This window comes from Triticum urartu, chromosome 5, assembly GCF_003073215.2.
Source record: "Triticum urartu cultivar G1812 chromosome 5, Tu2.1, whole genome shotgun sequence".
Lineage (NCBI taxonomy): Eukaryota > Viridiplantae > Streptophyta > Magnoliopsida > Poales > Poaceae > Triticum > Triticum urartu.
Genome location: NC_053026.1, coordinates 226,612,927 through 226,635,450, shown reverse-complemented (window position 1 = coordinate 226,635,450; position 22,524 = coordinate 226,612,927). Strand labels below are relative to the sequence as shown.

The 22,524-nt window shown below is 44.5% G+C and overlaps 1 pseudogene; it reads right to left on the bottom strand.

Moving 5' to 3' along the window:
- Positions 1-9,328: 9,328 nt before the first annotated feature.
- LOC125506945 lies at positions 9,329-22,420 on the bottom strand (annotated as a pseudogene).
- Between the last annotated feature and the right edge of the window lie 104 nt (positions 22,421-22,524).

Below are 22,524 nucleotides of genomic sequence, written 5' to 3'. Positions count from 1 at the left end.
ACGACCCCACATAAACCCCAAAGCCTGACGAACCCTAGACCGCAGTCCACTCCACTATCTCTCGTTCTTTTTCCTCCTCTTACCGTCCGTCCACGTACGATCTATGGTGAGCGACAGCAACAGCGCTGCATCCGGTGGCGGATCCGATGCCGACGACGACATGGAGGAGATCGCCGTCCGCATCGCGTTGCACCAGTCAATCATGGACCGGGGCGGCAGCAGCGAAAGCTCATGTTCCGCGACGGCACGTGACGCCCGGCGTCGCATTGTGGGCGACGTCGTCAGCCCCTCGCGTCGGGCGCTAGCTCCAGTCGCTCCGCCACAATATGTAGGTACACACTAACTGTCTTCTCCTACTCTACTAATGCCAGGGTGTCCCCGGCCACCGCTGGGTACTCGTGCCCTCGCTGAGGCCTCCGCGGACGAGGACGCCTGAATCTGAGGCGTCGACCGCTCACCGCGAGAGAGAGAGAGAGAGAGAGAGAGAGAGAGAGAGAGAGAGAGAGAGAGAGAGGCGCTCGCATCACGTCGGGCAAGCATGCGCTAGTGGTCCGGGAAGACGCGCTTCTCGTGTCTGTCCTCCGACGCTCCTTCACATCGACAGACAGACGTGTAGCAGCTCTGCCACAAAAAAGCCAAAGTGCTCCGGCTAGCCATCAAGCTGTCGAAGTGCAAGGCAACGACGTAGTCGGCAGCCAAGGCAAGGGCACTCCAGCTGGCCCAGGTGCAGGAGCGCGTTGTACGGAGGCTGACAATTGGCAAAATCTCCTCTAGTGAGGCCTCGGACAACAGCGGCGGATCCAGCGATGACGACAACGATGCCCGTCTGGCTGTGGACGCCTACACGAAGGGGATACAACCACATCGACAACCGCAAAGGGAAGGGGCCGGTGAGGAAAAGGTGATTTCCTCCGCCATTCTCCGTTTTATCTATATTTTAGTAATTTTGAAGTATGAATTTGCGCTGTTCAGTGATGAGCTTTGATCCTTTTGTGTGAGATGACTAATGTAGTTGCTAGTAGTATGTGAACTCGTTCCTTTGTTGCTATCAAGCGTCTTCATGTTATTCATCTACGTAGCATTGCATTTCTTGCATGGATTTGAGGATTTGGATATGAGACACACAGTTGTGTAAGCAACGAAATAAGAGATGCCCAGTCAGTGCCCGTGGACAGGCCTGTGCACAACCACGTGTGTTTGAGAGGCCGTATTAGATACATTCGGCTAAGGATACTCTAAGGGCATGAACTATGGAGGCACTGAAAAATGTTAATCAAGCACTTGGAAAATGCCAAATGTTTATAGAAAAATGTTTGTCATACATATAAAAATATTAAAAAGTACAGGAAAAATGTTAATGTGTATGTAAAAATGTTGATCATGTATATAAAAAAATTGTAAACGTGTATAAAAGATGTTCCTGATGTACAGGAAAATTTTACAACTGAGATTAGTTAAAGTATACATAAAAATGAAAATTTGGAAAAAAGACAATACTATATTAAAAAATATTGAACATTACATACAAATGTTCCTAATGTATATGTAAAATTTACGTTCTGTGTGAAAAAATGTTAATTTTGATTAAAAACTGCTAACAATATTTTTAAAATGTTGACAATGTTTTCCATATTTTTATCTTGTATATTAAACATGTTAAAGTTTTCTTAAAAAATGTATTAGATATATGCAAAAAAAGGACCATGTGTATGGAAAAAAGGACACATATTTTTTTTCAAAAAATGTATATCATATACTTTAAAAACATATATGTAAAATATGCTTTGGATATATACGAAAAATGTTGAATTTGTACTAGAAAAATTGACATGTGTCGAACAAAAAAGAAACCGATAAAAATCAACAAAGAAACCAAATAAGAACCAAAAGGAAAAATAAATAAACCAAGAAAACCATTTCAGAAGAATGGAAATAGAGAAAGCCAAGAAGAAAAAAGGAAAAATGAAGAAAACCGATGAAAGAAACGAAGGAAAATGAAGACAGAAAAGAAAAAATCCAGCAAAAACCAAGAAAGAAACAAAGGAAAATGAAAAGAAAAAGAAAACACAGTGAAAACCTTGAAATTAATGAAGAAACCCGAAGGAAAATGAAGAAACATAGGAAAAAATAGGATGAAGAAACAGAAAAAACTAAAAGAAGGCATAAAGGAAAAGAAAAAAGAAAAAAATGAACCAAACCAAACCTGTACGTCCATGGCACGCTAGGCTACCAACGATAGTAGAACCTAGGGCGATTGAAAAATAAAACAAACAAACGGGCGGGCCCGTCTATGTCGTGCGAGAAAAAAAAGGTTCAGGCATGACTGAAGGATCACTCACTATAAGGGCGATATATGTTTCGTGGTCCAGGCATATGATAAAGGTTATCCTAGGATACTAGCAATGGCGGTGGACCGTAATGGAATGGTTGGGTTTGAGCCAGAAAAAATATATTTAAAAAGGGGTTGAAAAAGACAAATAGCACACTGAATTGGCCCGATTCAATGGCTTGTACCGCCTCCCAGCCGAGTCCGCCTACGAAAATCCTAGACTTACAGACAGAATTGCACGGAAGGGGCTTACTGGAGTACGTGTCTCCCCATCAATCTCCCTCCTTCCCGTGCTTTCAGCCATGGGTCCTCCTGATTCCTAATCAACTGATGCCAAGTCAGCCTGTAGCTTCTAATGCATAAGATGAAGTCCATAAGTGTAGCAAATTCCAGTCCGCCTAGTTGCCTAAAATAGCGCAAATGCTATATCTCACATTAAACAAGATGGAAGGATCTCTCGGCGTCGAGCGCTACTGTATCAGGCCGGCCCTGTAGCGGATATTTTTGGAAAAATGTTAAAAGGGTGCACGCAAGGGATCAATCCTGGGATCTCCTTGTTGCTTTGCGGCACTGTTAGCCACTGCGCCAATATCATGTTCATGTACGATACGTAGGGCGTGACCTACTAGAAGGAACAGCGCCAACTTTTACACATTTTCCTTCATTTTTTCCTTGTTTTTTGTTTCTTTCTTTGTTTCTAATGCTTTTTTCATTTTATTTTGTTTCTTTTCTTTCATTCTTTTAGCATTAATTTCTTTGTTATTATTTTTTGTTTTCTTTGGTTTATTTTTTTCGGTATTTTTTGTTATCTTTGTTTCTTTTGGTTTTTATTCTACATTTTTTTATTCACCTATTTGAAGGATTGATTAAGATTTTCAAATACAAGGATAAAAAATTTCAAATACAAGATTAACATTTTTTGAATACATGGTCAACATTTTTCCTATACACACTTTTTAAACGCTTTTCAAATGCTTCATTAAAAAATTCAAATACAAGATTAACATTTTCTAATACATTGTCAAAAAAAATTCTATTCACACTCAATATTTTCAGATGCTTCATTAACATTTTCTAAATTCAATATTAACATTTTCTAAACACTTTGAACATTTTTCAAATGCTTGATTAACATTGTTCAAATAGTTGTTTACCTTTTTTCCAAATGTTCATGATCAACATTTTTTTCAGTAGGGAGTATCTTTGTTACCATGTTGCCATGATGCCTTCACCTGATTGTTGAAGCTTTGTGGTCTCGCTGAGCGCTGCATGTGCAAACTATACATAACCCCACAATATGCTAGAGAAAGTGGGAAAATTGTCAGGCCTTCCTGTTACGAAATAAAGGCTGCCAATATTAGTGATCTCAACAACTTTTACATAAACGTTGATCATGGTTACTTGACTGATTTCATCAGGGTAATGCGCAATTCGTGTTACTAGTGGTGATTATTTTTCAGTTATTGGAATGTGATGTTGATCTATTGTCAAGGTAGAAATTGTTATAAATGTCACAGAGAGATACATGATTGCCAGTTAAGAACCCGCAGTAATTTTCAGACCCCGCATTTCTTGATTTGTTAGTAATTGCGCAATAGTATCGTAGAAATTCAGAGAGGGTTACTGCAGATGAGATGACACGTTGATATCTAGAGATGATGAAATTCTAGAGATAATACTTTCTCTCTGGATTATTGTCTAGAATGGAACCAACTAATGAAGTTTAGGGTATGTTGTTGCTCTTAATTCATGGAAACAATCAAGCCACTTTTTCAGGTACAACAACTGTGCTATGTTTGGTCACGCTAGCTCTAGGCTGAAGTTGAGTTTCAGTTGACAATGAGATGAGTCCGAGAAGTCGCTCGCAACCAGTGAGCCAAAATGATGCTCACATCATCCTGACCGTTCCTCTGCCGTAGCAAGTTTTCATCTCATAGTTAGAAGCAGATAAAGAATCTGTTGACCAAATTTGCACATTTTCTTCCTCTCGCCCATCCGTACACCGCTGCTAAAGTTGCTCTTTTGTACATGCACCGCATCTATCCTCTCCATGGATTTCCGGGCGCCATCGTCTCGGATCGAAACCCGGTCTTCACAAGTCACTTTTGGCAAGAGTTGTTCAGGTATGCCGGCACGAAACTCCGCATGAGCACGGCGAATCATCCGAGATGGACGGGCAAACTGAGCGTGTGAATCAGTGCTTGGAGACATTTCACCGGTGCTTCACCCAAGCTTGTCTGCGAAGATGGAGCCACCGGCTTCCTCTAGCCCAGTTTTGGTACACCTCTGCACACCACTTTGCCATTTGGGATGTCGCCATTCCGTGCGATATATGGGTACGAGCCTCGTCAGCGGGGGATCATCTCTTAAACTGCTACTCTCTCGTGGATGGACGATCATGCGGTCATCCAAGACCTCCTCCAACAGCACTTGCAGCATGCTCGACTCTGTATGAAGCAGAGCGCAGACAAGAAATGCTCCTTCTATGTCTTTGAGGTGGGCCGCATGGCGTTCCTGAAGCTGCAGCTGTATGTTCAAACATCCATCGCCCGACGTGCCAATCACAAGCTCTCCTTCTGCTACTACGGATCGTACAAGATCGTCGGGAAGATCAACGAGGTGGCGTACAAGCTGCAACTGCCGGAGCATGCGGATGTGCACCCTGTGTTCCACGTCTCGCAACTACAACACGCTCTGTCCACAGGTACAAGTTCAGAACAACAGCTTCCTCGCTTCAGCGACATTCTGCTGGTTCCAACAGCTACCATGGACACAAGACATAGGAAGAAGAACGGACGCATGGTGGAACATGTACTTGTTCGATGGTCTGATAGTGTGGCCGTAGCTAACACCTGGGAGGACAAGACTGCCTTGTGAGCCTGCTTTCCGACAGCGAAGGCTTGGGGGCAAGCCTATTCGAAAGAAAATAGGCATGGATCGCGCAAGAAAATAATCAGTAACATTTAGGTGTTATTAGCGCAGGAGTCCAGGGATACATGCATGAGCGGTTCAAAAAAAGTTATTAAAAAGAAAGGTGACAAGTGCGCGGTCAAGGGACAAGCCTACCTACACAAAAGGTTATGATTAAATCAGGAAGTACGTGCGTATACATGTTTGGGTCTATGCTTGTTTGGCGTTTGGACTTGATTTGAAGATTCTGTGCAAACTGTGAAAATTCTGGACATGATTTCCGTGAGACTCAACGAAAAGACAATGTCGGGTGATCCAACGTAGATAAAAGGCTGAGGTAAAAGCCTACTCCTGCTAGATAGCTATTGATGATGATGATCTCGATTACAAGGGTCATGTTTCACCATCTAGTCTCGAGAGCTAAAAAAACCCCTCCCCCCTTATATACCAGTCGGGTCCCCGGTTTTCCAACATATCCTGGTTCTACTCAAATTAGGAGTCCTACTCCAAGTACCGCGTGCCTTCCATGTAAGGCGGCTGTCCTACCGCTCAAGGTTATGTAAGTCGGCCCTTCTCCCTTGGGCGGAGTCTCCTTCCTGCCCGCAGTAAGCTGGTGCGTAGTTATCCCTTTACGCAGCCCTATCTGGGCCCCCTTGATGTTTTGGTGGGTCTCGTCCCAGACCGGGTCATACCCTTAGGCCAGGTCCTTCTCTGGCCGGGTCTCGCCCCTGGGGAATATCCCCAACAAGATGCGTGGGCCTCTTTCCTTGGAGCTATGGCCACCCATTTTTAGATTGATATGCTTTTATTGTATGTAGGTATATGCTAGAAAGGTGCTGCTAGGCAAGCCTGTGAAACTTGAAGTTCCAACTCATATCCATTTTGAATTGAAAAAAAAACTCATATCCATTTGGTAGGCAAGAAAAACAATGGTCACTTGGTGATGTTATACTGTTTGGCAGTTTGGTGCTAAAGGCTCATGAATAGTAAAGTTATACCGTTTGGGATTGTTCGTTGCTGCTAAAAGAAGAAAATAAAAAGCTGGCATCGGAAGGGGAGTTGAGATGAGCGAACCCACATACACATGGATGGCCGGATGGGATAACCATCCAGAAGTTGGGCTTCGACTGGGAGCATAACCCCGCAGCGCATATAACCAGTAGAAGGTCGGGCCAACAACCCGGCCTACTTAACTTTCAGGCCACTTTTAACACGACCCCTCGATCGGAGATGTCATGTCGTGTTTACACGCATCTCTTTTGGGCCACTTTTTACTCTTATAGTGGACGATCGATCGACCCGGAGAAGTCCGTCGTGTTAAAGAATATGCAGGCTCGAGAGCCCAAACCCAGAGCCCGCCCCCAAATGCCAGCCCGCCCTCCGAAGCTGGAGTCACAGGCGTGCACCACCACCCCCGGCTGGTGCACAAGACCAGAGGCACGGCTATATACTGGTGCACGCCGTCCACGGCTAGCGGTATGGTACTATATTTATTTTAGCGCCGACGGGAGGCTTTCAACGCCCGAGCGATGCCTGCCTTGAGCTGCAGCTAGCGTCGCTGCGTCGTGCGGGCTCGCCGACCTGTGCTACATCCGATGTCTAGGGATGCTACAACCAATAAACTTTTGTTGTAATACCAACTACTCGAGTTCGTTGTTGATTGTTGTTTTGCTTGAACCGGCATTTGGTTTTGCTACCACCGGTGACTTCATTTGCTACTGCCAATGAGCTTTTTCTGCTGGAACTGGCACATTTTTTTTTGCTACTATCAGCCGATTTTTTTGCTGCAACCACCGACCCAAGGGAAGTACAATTTTTCGCAACCTCGTCGTTGGAAGTGCTGCGACCGCTGATCGTATTCCTCCTTCCCCTCCGTCGTTGCCGGGGGATAGCGGTGGCGGAGGACAGCTCCTCCTTCCCAGGCTATTTGGCGACGAGGGTGATAGTTCAGTGGAGGTGCGGCCATCTTCCTCGATCCATGGTGACGCGGTGGCTTCTGATGGAGGCGTCTGTGGTGGTGCGGGTTGAGATCGCCAGAGGATGGAGACAGGGTTGGGCATGGCCGGTGGCGGCGGCGGCATCCGGGCCAGATCCGGTCTTGGCGGTGGCGGCAGTGACTCCCGTCCGGATCCAAACATGGCGGTGGTGGCGTCCCCTCCGTCGGGGATGGCGGACCAGGTGGTGGATCCTTGTGGCGGCACCGGTGTCACTGGATCTTGGGATCTCGCACCCGGGGACGTCGCAGGACGCGTGCGGCGGCCGGAGCTTCCTCCGGCGCCGACGATGCTTGTTGCGGGATTGGGGTGGCAGTTGCCGTTGTATGGGCAACGACAACATTGGGTGCGATGGTGGGTGCTCCCTGTAGTGCCGAAAAATGGGGCGGTGGACCCTCTTTATCAATGGTGGCGGATGCCGGGGTCATGTAGGCAACTCGGAGTCTGGATCTCGAGGTGGTGACGGCCTTTCTGAAGCTGCTGGTGGTATGGAACGTCCCCTCCGTCAACAGATCAGGTTCAAATGTGGCTCGGCAGGTGACACATGTCCCTCTTCCGCAGTTGTCGGGTAGTGCCTGTCATCGGCTGGTGAAGCCACTGGTGGATGCGCTACCGGCGGATGCTATGCACAACATCTTATTCAAAGACGTCATGTCATGCCTGCTACCGGCAGGTGATGCACGGTGGTTCTGGCGGAGGTGTCATGTTTACTCTGTTGCTATTGGGTCGAAGATGGTGCGACAATAGCGGTAGGCAAGCGGTACAGGACGTCTTTGTCTTCCGTTGTCTTCTCCAGAGCTTTGTCTTTGTCTCCGGCTATCAAGGCGTCGGTAGACGGATAAGGACAGATGGTACGGACGGCTTCAACGACGAGTTTATGCACTCCGGTGAAAACACAAGATCTCTAATTTGGCTATGTTGACGCGCCCCTATGTCGTGTCCTCGGTAAAGGTGGTGGACTGAAGCTTGGCTTGGGGATGAGAATCCGGAGCTCAACCTTGTGGTGGACTCGCCATCATTGACACACGTGCGGTCATTCCTTCTTGAAGGAGTAGCCTAGGAGTTGTGTATTTTCGTTTCAGATGTGTCTTGTAACACAGCGTTAATGCCTATCTGGGGGAGTTACTGTCGTGAGGTATACAGCCTCAGGGTTTGTTTTCCGCTTTATTTTCGGGTCGAGAGTGTTCGGCTGCTGAATTTTACATTATTAATAATATATGTCTGCATGCATTATCCCGATGCAGAGGCCGGGGTCATCCTTTTTTTAAAAAAAAAACTTCACAAATAACAAAATCTCTTAATCCTTGGTGGTATCACACTTTGCTATCATCTTCGTCTAAACTCCATGGCTTGGATCCTGAACGGAGTGGGCAATCTCAACACAGTGTGAAGCCACTATTCCTCAATTTTTTTCCCAAACATCCAAGTCCAACCGCCTCTGCAAATGACATTGCTCTAGGGTCGTCGGATCCACGACGCCAGCAATCACTTGAAGGAAAGCACACTGAAAATTCCAACTCATCACGACTTTTTCAAGCTAGATAGAGACTCAAGCATTATAAGGGGAGTAGGTATACGTGGTCTTCTGGGCTAGACCTATTGCGATTATCTAGTCAGTACCGACCTCGTCTTCCCTTCGCGCGACCAGGTTGTAGTAGGGAATTCTAGCTCCCACGCATTGCAGGAGCTAAGGAGGCGCCACACACCACCCAAGCCCTTCTAGGCAAGCCCAATAAAGGCATTAATTAGATCACAATCTCGGTCTACAATATGTATGGGTTCTATTACAAAGTGATGGTCTTCGTTCAGTCCCTAAATATCCATTCCACCCTTTGTTTGTTGTCATCAAGCAGTGCCATCCAGAAATAAGCAAACCATACCCTAAGACTAATTTCCAAGACTTATAAACATTACAGTGAAGAATTTTAAGAAGACATTGAGCAGGACGTCCATTCATATACAAGTTCGTATACATTTAGTGTTAAGAGTTACATGAATATGCTGATTAACAAAATAAAAATGCAATCTAAGACATTAATTAGTCACTAGCGCAAATGTACCTTCAGAACTTCAACAGGGTATGCACAGTACTACATTAGCAAATGCTTGGAAGGACCCATGCCAGTGGTACATGATCCTTCCTTGCTGCTCGCCCTGGGTAGTCGAACATTCTGATGCAAAAGATCCGTCAACCAAAGAATACTCGCTCCAGTCCCAAAGGATCAAGTAAAGTACAAACAGTCTCTTCGAACTCCCGGATGATCTGGACCAAGGCAATCCACAAACTGATGACCATTAAAGAACAAGCTTTTTTTTAGAAAAGGATGACTCCCGGCCTTTACATCTGGAGGATGCATACGATTATTTTATTAATTATTCTCACAAGATTTTATAAAGTCATACAATAGTAAGACTAAAGTCACCGTCTAAGCAACAAACTGTCGCTACACCTATCCAGTTGATGAAGGGGCGCAGATAGCCTGGGCCTAATACCAAATAGACACCGCAGCCAACCCTAACATCTAAGACCTGAGACCCCAACCTAGCCACTTGCTGGGTCTGGAGCACACACTGGTCCGACGTGCTCTCAGAGGCCGCCGCCGTCAACTGCCACCGCTCCATCTTCAGAGCTGTACTGATGCATCAACCTTGCTCGGTCCAGCTACCGTCGATGCCACCACGGCGCCCAACGGCACCTCCTCCCTGCGCGCAAACAGCTGTACACGTCGCTGTCGCCACTGATACACCTCAGCGCCATGCTGCCAAGTACCAGCAGCCGACACAGCTTGAAGCCCTTGGAGGATCTGTCGTGCGTAGCACCTGCCGACCAGGCATGACCAAGCGTAGCACCTGTCGGTCAGGCATGACTTGACATCTCCACTGAAGCTCCGTGCAAGACGAAGCCGCTCGACCTCCTGCCTCTGACTTCCAGCGCTGCTCCACAAAACGACGCTCCCAAGAGAGAAACGACACCGCTGTGCCACCATCGTCCGGTCTGGGACACCAGATCCTAGGGTTTTCCTCGGAGCAATACGAGTGGGTCGACGACAGTCACATAAGATGCCTTCATCAGGTAACGACGTGGAACGCCGCCATCGCCCGCCGTCGGCTCGGTTTTCACCGGCAACTACGTCTCCCCGACTCGCAGCTGGTGCAGATGACGGATCCCGAGATCCGAACACCCAGCCTCAGGCCGACCACCTCTGCCAGAAGAGATGACCACCACCGCCGGCTGCACCGGTCAGAACAGATCTGGGCGAGAGGTGCCGCCGATGAGACCATGCATGCCGTCGCCGATCGGAAGACAGCATGCACGCCACCGCAGCCAAGCCAGCCGCCGTCGTCCGCAGCCGCCGCCCGAAGGGCCATCCGCAGCGCCCGCAGCCCTGGCCTCCGCCACGCCAAGCCGTCGTCGTCCGAGGACGGGCCGGCCTCCCGCCGCCTGCCGCCATCCGCCATGCCGCAGATCCCAGATCAGTCGCGCCATCACACGCCTTGGGGTCCGCCCCATCCCGAAGACACGTGAGAGAGGAGATCCCCCGTCACTGCCGTCGGCCCCCGGGCTTAGCCCGGCGGCGTCTTCCGATGGCGGCGGAGGAAGAGGAGGAGGGAGTTTGCGGCGGCGGCGGTGGCGGCTAGGTTTCTAGCCGCCCGAGTCGCCCTAGGAGGAGGACGACACGGGCCACCCAAACGAAGTGACTCCCTCTGCAGTCTTAGTATGCGTAGCTACAACCACCAAGGCTATCGGTCCTCGCCCACTTCCTCTCCCCGGATTGCCATCGGAAAACAGGGCACAACCCGGTTCTAACATTGAGCAATAGATCACAACGGCACTCTGCAAGCCAGAAAGTCAAAGCATTCGGCTGTGTGCTAAATTTATCACCAAGAAATGATAATACCACTGAATTAGTATCAAGATCGATAGCAGCGAGACGGTAATTTGAATAAATTAATGCGTAGAGGGTGCCTTTCATGGATATCAGACTGTAAATGTGGCAGTCTTCATCCAACCGCTCCGCTTGCCACTGAGCATCCCCAATACGATAGTAGTAGATTTTGTGTTGCCATGGGGTGTAGGTGAGGACGAGGTCGCTGGAAAATATAACACCTCCAACGCATTCCGGGAGATCGGGCAGGCGGGCTCGGTCTCCTGTGAGAAGGTGGCCGATGCGGAGCTCGTGGCGGCTGTCGCTGCTGATGTCTGGAATGACGAAGCAGCATGGTGCTACAAAGGTGACTCCATATGAGTTGGTATATGATCAAGATTTTATCAGTGGAAATAAATTTGAATGCTTTGAAAATAGCCAAACAAAATGATTTATCGGCAATAGACTTTTATAACTTGATGATGGACAATATTGATGAGGTTGCCGATAAACGTTTGATTGCTTTGAAGGCCATAGAGAGAGAGAGAGAGCTTACAATAAGAAAGTCAAGTTGAATAATTTTCAAGTTGGCGATATTGTCTGGAAAGTGATTCTGCCGATCAGTTTAAGAGATAAAAAATTCAGAAAGTGGTATCCGAGTTGAGGAGGTCTTTTTAGGATTACAAGAGTAGTTCCGAAAACTCATATTTGGTGGAATACATATAAGGGACATTGTTACCTCGAGCCCTCAATGGCAAGAAGCCTAAGTAGGCAATGGCCGATATACGATTATCGCCCTTAGCACAAACATGACCGATATATAATTATCGCCCTGAGAGATAAAATGGACGAGGGAGTGTTGACATCGTCCTTAGAACAGACATCGTGCATATTATATTTCGGCATGCATGCTTTGCCAAAAAACAAGGGGACATGTGTTGACATCAGATTTTGGCAGGGCGTAAAAGGCAAATAAGATGACCTAAAGTGAGAGGTTTTTCAACATGAAAAGTTTTGGGTCGTCGAGTGGAACAATTTTGATGTTTATGTTATCATCATCCGACCTCATGTTAGGGGACAAAATTGTACTCAGAGGGGCGGAATTTAGTGTTTTGAGTGCTTTTCGGCCGATTACGCGTCGAAGACCACCTCGTATGAAAGAGCACTCTAATGGGTTGTCTTCGTCTTGTGGAGGCAATCAATTTTCATATATAAAACATCTCGATCCGAGTTCGTATGTAAAAGTTGGTAATACTCTGCAGACTATCCCTGAGCGAACATATGGTGCGAGGTACCAGACCACCTGGGTGATGTCTGATGGGTCGCGCGAGCGATTCATCCCTCAAGACGGCCTTGAATCGAATAACCTTGAACGGAAGAAAGTTTCTTCTCAAGAGACAGTTGATTTTGATAATTAAATTGTCTCGATCCAAGGTTGTATGCAATCCGAGGAGACAAAACAAGGTCAGGTTGTGTTTTCAGTCAAGAAATCCGAGTAAAAAGCTTACCATCTCAGTGAAAGCTTCTAGTTCGAGTAAAAGATTGCCGTCCGAGTGAAAATATTGTAGATCTGAATGAAAGTTGCCATCCAAGTAGAAAAAACTAACAGGATGATCCGATTGAAGGATCCTACCATCCGAGTGACGAGATTTGAATCCGAGTGCTCTGACCAGAAGCTGAAGATGTGCCCGAAAGTTTATCAAGGTTACCTTGGAGGGAAAACTGTTCAACACGGAAGTTGTGCGCACTGTAGAAAAGGTCAACTTCGGATTTGGGGTCATCATCACCTGAGATAGTATACAGCCTGCAACGTCGCTACAAGACTCGGACTGTCTAGTCAGCTGTATGACCGAGTCTGACTGGAGGTTAAAGATAATCCCGTGAAGTACTCGAGATTACCTTGTCTGGAAAAGTGATCAACATGAGAGTTGTTCGTCTCATCGACGTGCTCAAATTTGATCTTTGGGCTGTCTTGATCGGAGGTCATATGCAAATTTAACGTCCCGCGCAAGGAACAAGACAGAAGTTTAGGCCATATCCAGATTGAATCCGAGTTGGATTAGAACAAGGACTCTAGGACGTGAATTAACTTATTTTTTTGTGTAAGGAAAATCTGGATGGATCCTTTGCTTGTACGGGAAGTCATGCCGCCTCTTATATATGTTGGAGGTGATGGCTGATTGAACAACACCCAATCGACATATCAATATTCAACTATTTCATCTACGTTTTATATCTCCATCAATTTTTCTCTTTAGTTCTTCATTGTTCCTCGAGTTTGAGAGCTGCGAATCCCGAGGCTCTAGGGGCGAACGAAATGACCTAAAGCAGCGCATAGCTGCTGCACTCCTTGATAGGGCCCCTCCCGGGTGTACGAGGTTTCGGGTCTGCAAAAGCGCCTGCCGATTGTCCTTCATGTCGCGTTGTCGGTCGGGTTTCCTTCCATGTGAGTTGTGCTGCATCACCCCGGCCCGGCATCGAGGGTACATGTGATGTGTTCGTGTGCGAACACTGCAGAGCTGGTTGGGGTTGGGGAAGGAGGAACCATAGGCATCTGTTGTAGTAGCAAACCTTGCGACCCTTTATTAGCGCACCTACTTCCCTTCGACCACGCGGCCGCTGCCGCTGGTGCTTCCCTCCCCCACGGAGCCGCACTGTCACCACCGCCGCAAGGGACACGCCTGCCGCTGCCGCAAGGAAGAGGCCCCTCTCTGCTGCAAGGAACGCACCCTCCGCCTTCCGCCGCCAACCTCCGACGGAAGGAACGAGTCAGCCTGCCGCCGCCGCCGCAAGGGACGGTTTGATTTGGGGGAGACGCTAGGAATGGTACGGTGACTTGCCATTTTGCACACTATTCCTTGGTTGCTATTTCTCCACTGGATACAAACTCGTGAGTGTACAACACATAGGCCTAGTAATTAGCTGGTTGCAATTAGTACATCTTCAGCCACCAAACTGCTTGGCGACAAAATATCTGGTGGCAAATGATATATTTTCTTGTAGTGTAGCTCTCCGAGAAGTTTCACTTAAATTACCACCACGAACTTTATCGGACAAAAAATTACCTCCACGAACTTTATCGGACAAAAAATTACCTCCACGAAAAGCTCAAAGCCCATACAATGTGTCTTCATTAATTATTAACCAAGAAAAATATGACAACCTACTTGCTGAGACAATCCCTCACATCACACAGGCGAAAGTTTCCAGTTTAGTCACTACTCAGTAGTGTTTTCCTTTGTTGTCTGTGGAACATGAGGAATGCCTTTGTACGTGATTAACAAAGGGTGATAGATTACCTTGAAACATGTGGCTGACTTCATCGACCATGAAATGCTGGAAATGGGTCAAAAGACAAGCTAAAGGCTCGTAACTCGTTTGGACACATATAAAACAGCAAGGTTGCACCATTACAACGTCACAAATGTACGTCAATCGATGCACTTGTGCAGTGGTGGAGCTACATCGCACTTGTTGGACGGGCCAATGACAGGAAACCACAAAATATTATAGCCTTGGGGCCGAAAGTGTCCTTCTGCTCCTGAGCTCAAATGAACTTGGGTGAACACACTAGTGCAGAACCGGGCAATAGCACCGGTTCATAAGGCCCTTTAGTGCCGATTCGGTAACGAGCACTAAAGTGTGGGCACTAAAGCCCCCCCCCCCTTTAGTATCGGTTCAGCACGAACCGGTGCTAAAGGGCAACCACATGGCACGAGCTAGCTCCGGGGGCGCGTAGGACATTAATACCGGTTGGTAACACCAACCGGTACTAAATGTTTGGGTGTGTTTTGGTTTTATTTTTTATTTTTACTTTAATTTTGTGTTTTCAATTTAATTTAGTGATTGTTTTACATTATAATGAGTTGTTAAATCATTAGGTGAAAGTACCGCATATTAGTTTGACTGGATGCATGTGGATCCTAGCAAAGTCATCAAGTATATGTCATATCCATATTATATATACTTGATCACCTAATTAAGTGATCGAGGTAATATGGATATGGCATATACTTGATCACTTAGCTAGAATCCATCCAATTGAAACTAATCTGCGGTTTCTTTCATAAATGATATAATAACTCATCATCATCATCATATTAATATAAAAACTCTTGCATCATATATATCATCACCAACTACAGTTTTCATAGCTAGCTAAAAATCATCATATAATAGTCGTCTCATTACCACTACTTAATCATCATATAGTCATTACCGCTATTTAATCACCACCAACACTAGCTTAAAGAAGAAATATTCACTTGTATCAGAAGCCAAGATATCATCGAGTTCAACATGGTAATGATATTATAAACGTTCATAACACCACAAAAGCAAATCACTCTTTGAGATTAAGTTCAGGACGAAGAACACGGACATGAGAGGACAAGTACTAAGAGCATGAACTAGCTAATCACTCCTGCTGCTCTCTCTCTCTCAGGTAGAATAGCATAGAACATGTATAGATTTCCTGATTCATCATATTGGAGCATGCAGATGAACATGTCTCCTAATCGTGGGTTGCGCTTCTGATTGCTGCCCCCTAGTACTTCTTTGCGATCGTTCACAATTTTGCTCCAGTCTTTTACTATTAAGCATTCCTCGCTATTAGAAATCCTGAATGCACTAAAGTGCATTGTAAGATATCTTGGCCGTAAGCTAACAATATTCATGATACCTTTAGTCTCGATCCAATCAGGCACAACATTCATCGGGAGTCCCTGTTGAAGAACATCGTATAGTAACATACTTAGCAATGAAGTTTAGCTTAAAAAATAATGTATGCAAAAGATGCACTGAAGAGAAATAGTAGAAATCTTACCATCTTTCCTAAATATATGTGACCGTAGTTCAGTACGAACACTATTGGTCGCACGTTTTGAGTACTAACATTTCTAAGTGCGGGAATTTTTTTTGTCTTGAAAGCATCAAGATCCTCAAGCCATGAAACATGATGACTTGTCTCCTTGCAGTTTAGTTCAACCCCGGGACAGTGGACGGTCCTGTCTATCAAGCGCCGGACATATTTGCTTGATTGGAAATAAGCTGCCAATATAAATTACTTGTCAACTCTTTTTGAATAAACAATATCGAAGACATAAATATAGTTGAGAAACTCACATAATGGTAGAACTGGAAGCGTCTGCACATCGACCCAGATGTCTCTATTACCTTCAATATCATCTTCCGGACGAATATCAAAGGTGATAACCATATCAGGCTCAAATGCATAAGCCTTGCATAGTGCTTGCCAAGTTTTGCATTCAAAATAGGTGTATGTGTCTGCATTGTATAATTTGACGTTGAAGGTATAATCATGCTCGGTCTTCAAGTAAACTCTTTCTACCTCTATAGTTTTGTTAGGACTGAAACCTATCTTATCCAAGACAAAAATTCTTGCATGGCAGGGGATACGCTAGTAGAATAGTGAAAAAATTAAAATTAAAAGTTGAAGCAAATGAAGCATAAGTCATGCTTAATTATGAAAAAAGACTTGTCGTTCTGACTTACTGTATCCACTTCGAAGTTCTCGTCCAGCTTGATGCTGAAGCGCCTATCATCAACTAGAAATTTTTTGCCGCACAGGCCGCGTTGGTCTTCGCAGTATTCACACATAATGAAATCGTGTTCGCCGTTAGACGACATTCCTATGTTCATATGTGAAACATTAAACACTTATTAGTTCTATTAATTCAACTAATTCAATTAAGCACTTACGAAAAATATACCTAAATATAGTAGCTCAACTAATTCAACTAATTAGTTCAACTAATTAATTCAACTAATTCAACTAAACTACTTCTATTAATTTTCTTACTAAAAATAAGGTAGCTAGTTCTATATAGTAAAATGTTAATTAGATGATCAAATCTCTATATAATAAAGTAGGTAGTTCTATATAGTAATATTTTGATTAGATCATTAAATCTCATATACCTAAATTTTCTTACTAAAAATAAACTTGTTCTATTTTCATATTAAAATAAACTAGTTATATTAATTCAACTAGTTCAAATCTCATATATATACCTAATCAATATCTAGCTAATTCATCTAAAATTGACATTAATATTTAACATCTTTTCCATATAATTCATCTAACATTAACATTCTAACATTCTTATCTACGTAATTTATCTAACATTAATCTAAACAACAGAAAACAGGAAATAAGTAAAAACAATGTGTGTGTGTGTGTACGAGCGGGGGGCGGCGGCGTACGAGCGGCGGCGCGAGACGGCGATGCGACGGGGACGGCACGACGACGAGCGGCGGGCCGGGGGCGACGGTGCGAACGAGACGACGACGTTGTACGGGGCGGCGGCGGCGACGGCGGTGACGGCGACGACGGGTGGCGGGGGCGACAGCGGTGGGGGGGGGGGGGGGGGGGGGGGGGGGGGGGGGGGGGGGGGGGGGGGGGGGGGGGGGGGGCCTGCGAGGGCGGCGCGCGATGGGCGACGGCGGCGATGTCGCGCGAAGAAGTTGGAGAAGAAGTGGTGGTCGATGAAACTGAATTTTTTGTAAGTGCCATATATGTAGGAGGAGCCTTTAGTACCAGTTGTACTAAAGTCTCAATCATTAGTACCGGTTGGAGCCAACAACCGGTACTAATGGTTGTGCGCTGTCACTAGCGGTGCACAATGTTTAGTCCCACCTCGCCGAGCGAAGGGCAGTCGCACTGATTTATAAACCCAGCCGCGGCTGTTCCTTCAAACTTCTCTATATAGCAGGCTTCTGGGCCTAACTATAGCGCACTGCCCTGTGAGCCTGCTGGCCCTTCTGGACCTACATTTGCACACCCTAGGTTTAGCAGGCCCACTGGGCAGCGCCCCAACAAATTTTTTATATAGTTTTTTCTTTTCTGCATTATTTATTTTCTTCTATTTATTTTTGAGTAATTTTTTTATATAGTTTTTTCTTTTCTGCATTATTTATTTCCTTCTATTTATTTTTGAGTAATTTTTTAAATAGTTTTTTTCTTTTCTGCTTTATTTATTTTCTTCTATTTATTTCTGAGTAGTTTTTTTATCTGTATTTAGTTTCTTTGTGACCCTCTCTACTCTTTCGCACATGCTATGCGGGTGAAATGATAATACCATTGCAAGTTTCAACATTTTCAGAGTTCATTTTGTAGTGATTTTCAATTTCACGGTCATTTAGCTCTCTAAACAATTAGGTAAATGACTGAAAAACAACAAATGATGTCAGAACATGTTGGAAATTGATGACGTCGCTTTGAATGCTGCATACTGAACACAAAAGAAGTCCGGAGTTCAAATAAGTTTAAAAAACATTGAAGTGCCCGTGTAACAGATGAGTTCTCGTCCGAAACCCTGATACTCCGAAAGAGATTGTCCAGTTTGTACACGAAGTGCGTCCAGTTTTTGCCGTGACCCTCTCTACTCTTTCGCACATGCTATGGGGTGAAATGATGATATCATGCCAAGTTTCAACATTTTCAGAGTTCATTTTGTAGTGATTTTTAATTTCACGGTCATTTAGATCTCTAAACAATTAGGTAAATGACTGAAAAACAAAAATGATGTCAGAACATGTTGGAAATTCGATGACGTCGGTTTGAATGCTGCATACTGAACACAAAAAAAGTCCGGAGTTCAAATAAGTTTAAAAAACATTGAAGTGCCCGTGTAACAGATGAGTTCTCGTCTGAAACCCTGATACTCCGAAAGAGATTGTCCAGTTTGTACACGAAGTGCGTCCAGTTTTTGCCGTGACCCTCTCTACTCTTTCGCACATGCTATGCAGGTGAAATGATGATACCATGCAAGTTTCAACATTTTCACAATTCATTTTGTAGTGATTTTCAATTTCACGGTCATTTAGCTCTCTAAACAATCGGTAAATGACTAAAAAACAGCAAATGATGTCAGAACATGTTGGAAATTGATGACATCGCTTTGAATACTGCATACTGAACACAAGAAGTCCGAAGTTCAAATAAGTTATTAAAAATAAAAAAGAGGTGCAATGCTGGTTAATTTGCTTCAAGCCTTTCGGAATAGTGTAGACTGCACTGCACATAGCTCAGTGCAATTATTATGCTATTCCGAAAGGCTTGAAGCTAATCAACGTGCAGGTGAGCATTGCGCCTCTTCGTCATTGTCTCTGCACTCACGGCTTATAAACCGCTCATACTACCTCTCTCTTGGCGAGGTGGGACTAAAAATCAGCTTACTAAGAAACTCTACTACCGGTTCATGCCATGAACCAGTACTAAAGGTCTTCGTGGGGGCCCCAGCCCTGACCACAGCCGCACTGGCCTCATTAGTACCGGTTCGTGGCATGAACCGGTACTAAAGGTTGCCCATGAACCGGTACTAATGATGTCCGCCCGCCTAGCCGTTGGAACCGGCACTAATGATCACATTAGTGCCGGCTCAAATTCAAACCGGCACTAATGTGCTTCACATTTGACCCTTTTTCTATTAGTGACAGTAAATTCAGAAAAAAAATGAAAACAAATTTAGAAAAAGTTCTGATTTTTTTGTGATAAACTTTAACAAAAAATAAAGAGCCTGTAAATTTTCACTTTGAAATGACAATCGTGGAAGTCGCAACAAAAACATCACTTCAAAATGCTTTTGAAAATGGCATTTTTTGGAGCATCGATTTCTTTTTGCCACCACTTCCGCAAATGTGATTTCCTGATGAAATGTTGCACGCACTTAGAAATTTTGTCAATGTTTCACGTGAAAAAAATTCAGGATTTTCTGAATTTTTTACAATTTACTATTCATGCATGCTCATTTGAGCTTGAGCTCAGAATAGCTGTGTCCCCTTGAGGCTTAATCTTATCTTTTTCTTCAATAATTACAGTTGTGTTGGATGAACCACACCCCGAGTTTGCCCCTATTAGCCTGCACTTGTGCAACACAGGTTGTCTCCCATTGATCTTTGTATTTTGCATCCTGAGTTATAAACTCCAAACTTTAAAAAAAATTATAGTTACTTCTATTTTCTTACCTTATACATATTCTAGTGTTATATCGACTTCAAAAGTATTCTATTTTTAAAATATATGTTGGCTTTAAACCAAGACCGTCTAGTCACATTTCCTTCCCCGGCAAACCTAGCTGGAAAAGAACTTAGCCCATCACCTTTCCCCACAATTTTCTCAATTTTCTAATTTTTAACCATTTTAGGCGTTTCCTGTCCCTGAAAGCCCAATAAAATTTGTTTTCTTCAAACGGCTAACTTGCTACCGCTGCTCTCGCATGGGATGACCAAAGATTGTTAAATCTTAATCATTATAATCCGAAAAATGGTATGTGTTGCTCTCTGTGCTAGCATATATATCGTCATGATCGCCCACTACGCGCTACTAGTAACCTCGCCCAAGCAAACTGACAGAGGATGTATACACCAGTTTTCGGAATCTTTTCCAACCTTCTGCCTTATTTTGGGGAAGGTTCCAGCAGGTTTTTTTTTCACCATTTTTATGTTTTTATTTAAATATGTTTTTTATTGTTATTTTTATAATTTTTTTCCTATTTTCTTCTTTTTGAACCACAATTTTTTAATAAAACCACGAAATTTTTTATTTCTGGATTTTGTTTTCAGTTTGTGAATATTTATAAAATTCATGAACATTTTTTAAAATCCTGATAATATAAAAGAATCATGAATATCATTTAAAATTCAGGAACATTTTTTAAATTGTTCAATAATTTCATGCCTAGAAATGGAAAGAAAATATTCATGAATCGTGCCTAGAAATGGTTTTTTATTTAAAACTAATGAAGAAAAATAGAAATGGAAAAATAAAAGAAGTGCAAAGAATCGTGCTGCCTACTGGAGCTAGCCATTAAACACATTGTGCACCAATGGTCTGGCCCACCCCACCCGTATGTGCGGTGCGCACTAGGCGATCTGGCGATACGTATCGCAAAGAAGCGATACATATCAGCCCAGTTATACTCTGATCCCAGAAGTTTTTTTTTTCTCTCAGTGATGTTGGAAATTCGAGTCTAGAGTAACATAATTAGTTTGGAAAACCAGTTCTACATAGGTTTTTTTAGATAACTTTGGTAGGACAAATATGTAGCTTCCCAGTTGCAAAAGTCAGAGCTATACTGTACTGTAGTCATTCTTCTCGATGAACTTGTGTTCTCCTTTTGTGGGAAAAATAAATTTTGTCCTTGATATGTGTATAAGTTGTAGTTTGAAAACTGAATTAATATATTCCTCTTTTTTCTGAATTTTTGTGCGTTTACAAAACTAGATTAACATATTAGTCATTTTTATGAACACCAATTGACTTATGTTTGTTCGATAACTTAGTCATTTAGGTTTGTTTTTTAGATAACTTTTGTAGACAAAATGTGTAACTACTACTTGCAAAAGTCAGACTGTCAAAGTTACACGGTAGTAGTTCTTCTTTTGCGAGAAAAATAACTTTTGTTCTTCTTATTAATATATACTTTTTATTTTCTGAATTTATGTTCTGCGTTTACAAACCTTGAGTACATAATAGTCATTTTTATGAACAACTTTTGTATATCAGATGTGTAACTCCTAGTTTAATTACATGGTTTTATCTTTTCGTATATCTTAATATGCTTAACTTGTGCAACTATTAGGTTCGAAAACTAGAGTAACGTAGTAATCCTTTTTCGTTTTGAAATTATTGTTGCATATCAAATTGTTGTCGCAAAATATGGCAGGCATGCACCGCATGGGAGGTGACAACTATTGCTATGCGCATCGATCCCTTGAACAGTGACAACCTCACGCTCTCATTCTTCGCACAGCCATAGGGCTGCCGGGGTGCAAGTACAAATACCTCTGACAAGAATCGCATTTTCATGACGCTGCAGTGGAATACTTGAGAGTTTTCACCGTCAATCTCGTCATGTTAGAGGCAGAGCTCGTGCACGAGAGGAACGAGGACCCGTAACCGTACGAGCTACCGCGGCCACCGCCTTGCAGGAGGAGACCCGAGAAAGGATCATGCCATCATTGCCCTCACGGTTCTTAGAGCAACTCTAACAGACCCTACAAAACGCCCCGGTTCATAAAATAATCATTAAATTGCGGTTCGGGGCCAGAAAATCTACACAAACAGACCCCGCATCCCGTCCCGACCCGCAAATACTTTTGCGGGGCGCGGCAAATCTTCTCTCCCAACCTCTATCTCCACGGGCTGGGAGGCCGACCCGAGCTCAACCCCTATCCCGCACGAGATTTGGCGGGAGGGACATTTTCGCGCGGCCCTTCCCGCTCCCCGCACCCTCCGCCACCATTGCCCCCAGTCTGCAAGCTCCGGCTGCTCCTCCCCGGTCGTCTGTCGCCGCCATGGACGACCCCCTGATGTCCCCCGTCACCGTCGAGGTCGAGCACGTCCCTTCCGCTCAGGTGGATCTCGTCGCCGGCCATGTTGGCCCCGCCGCCGTTGCCCAAG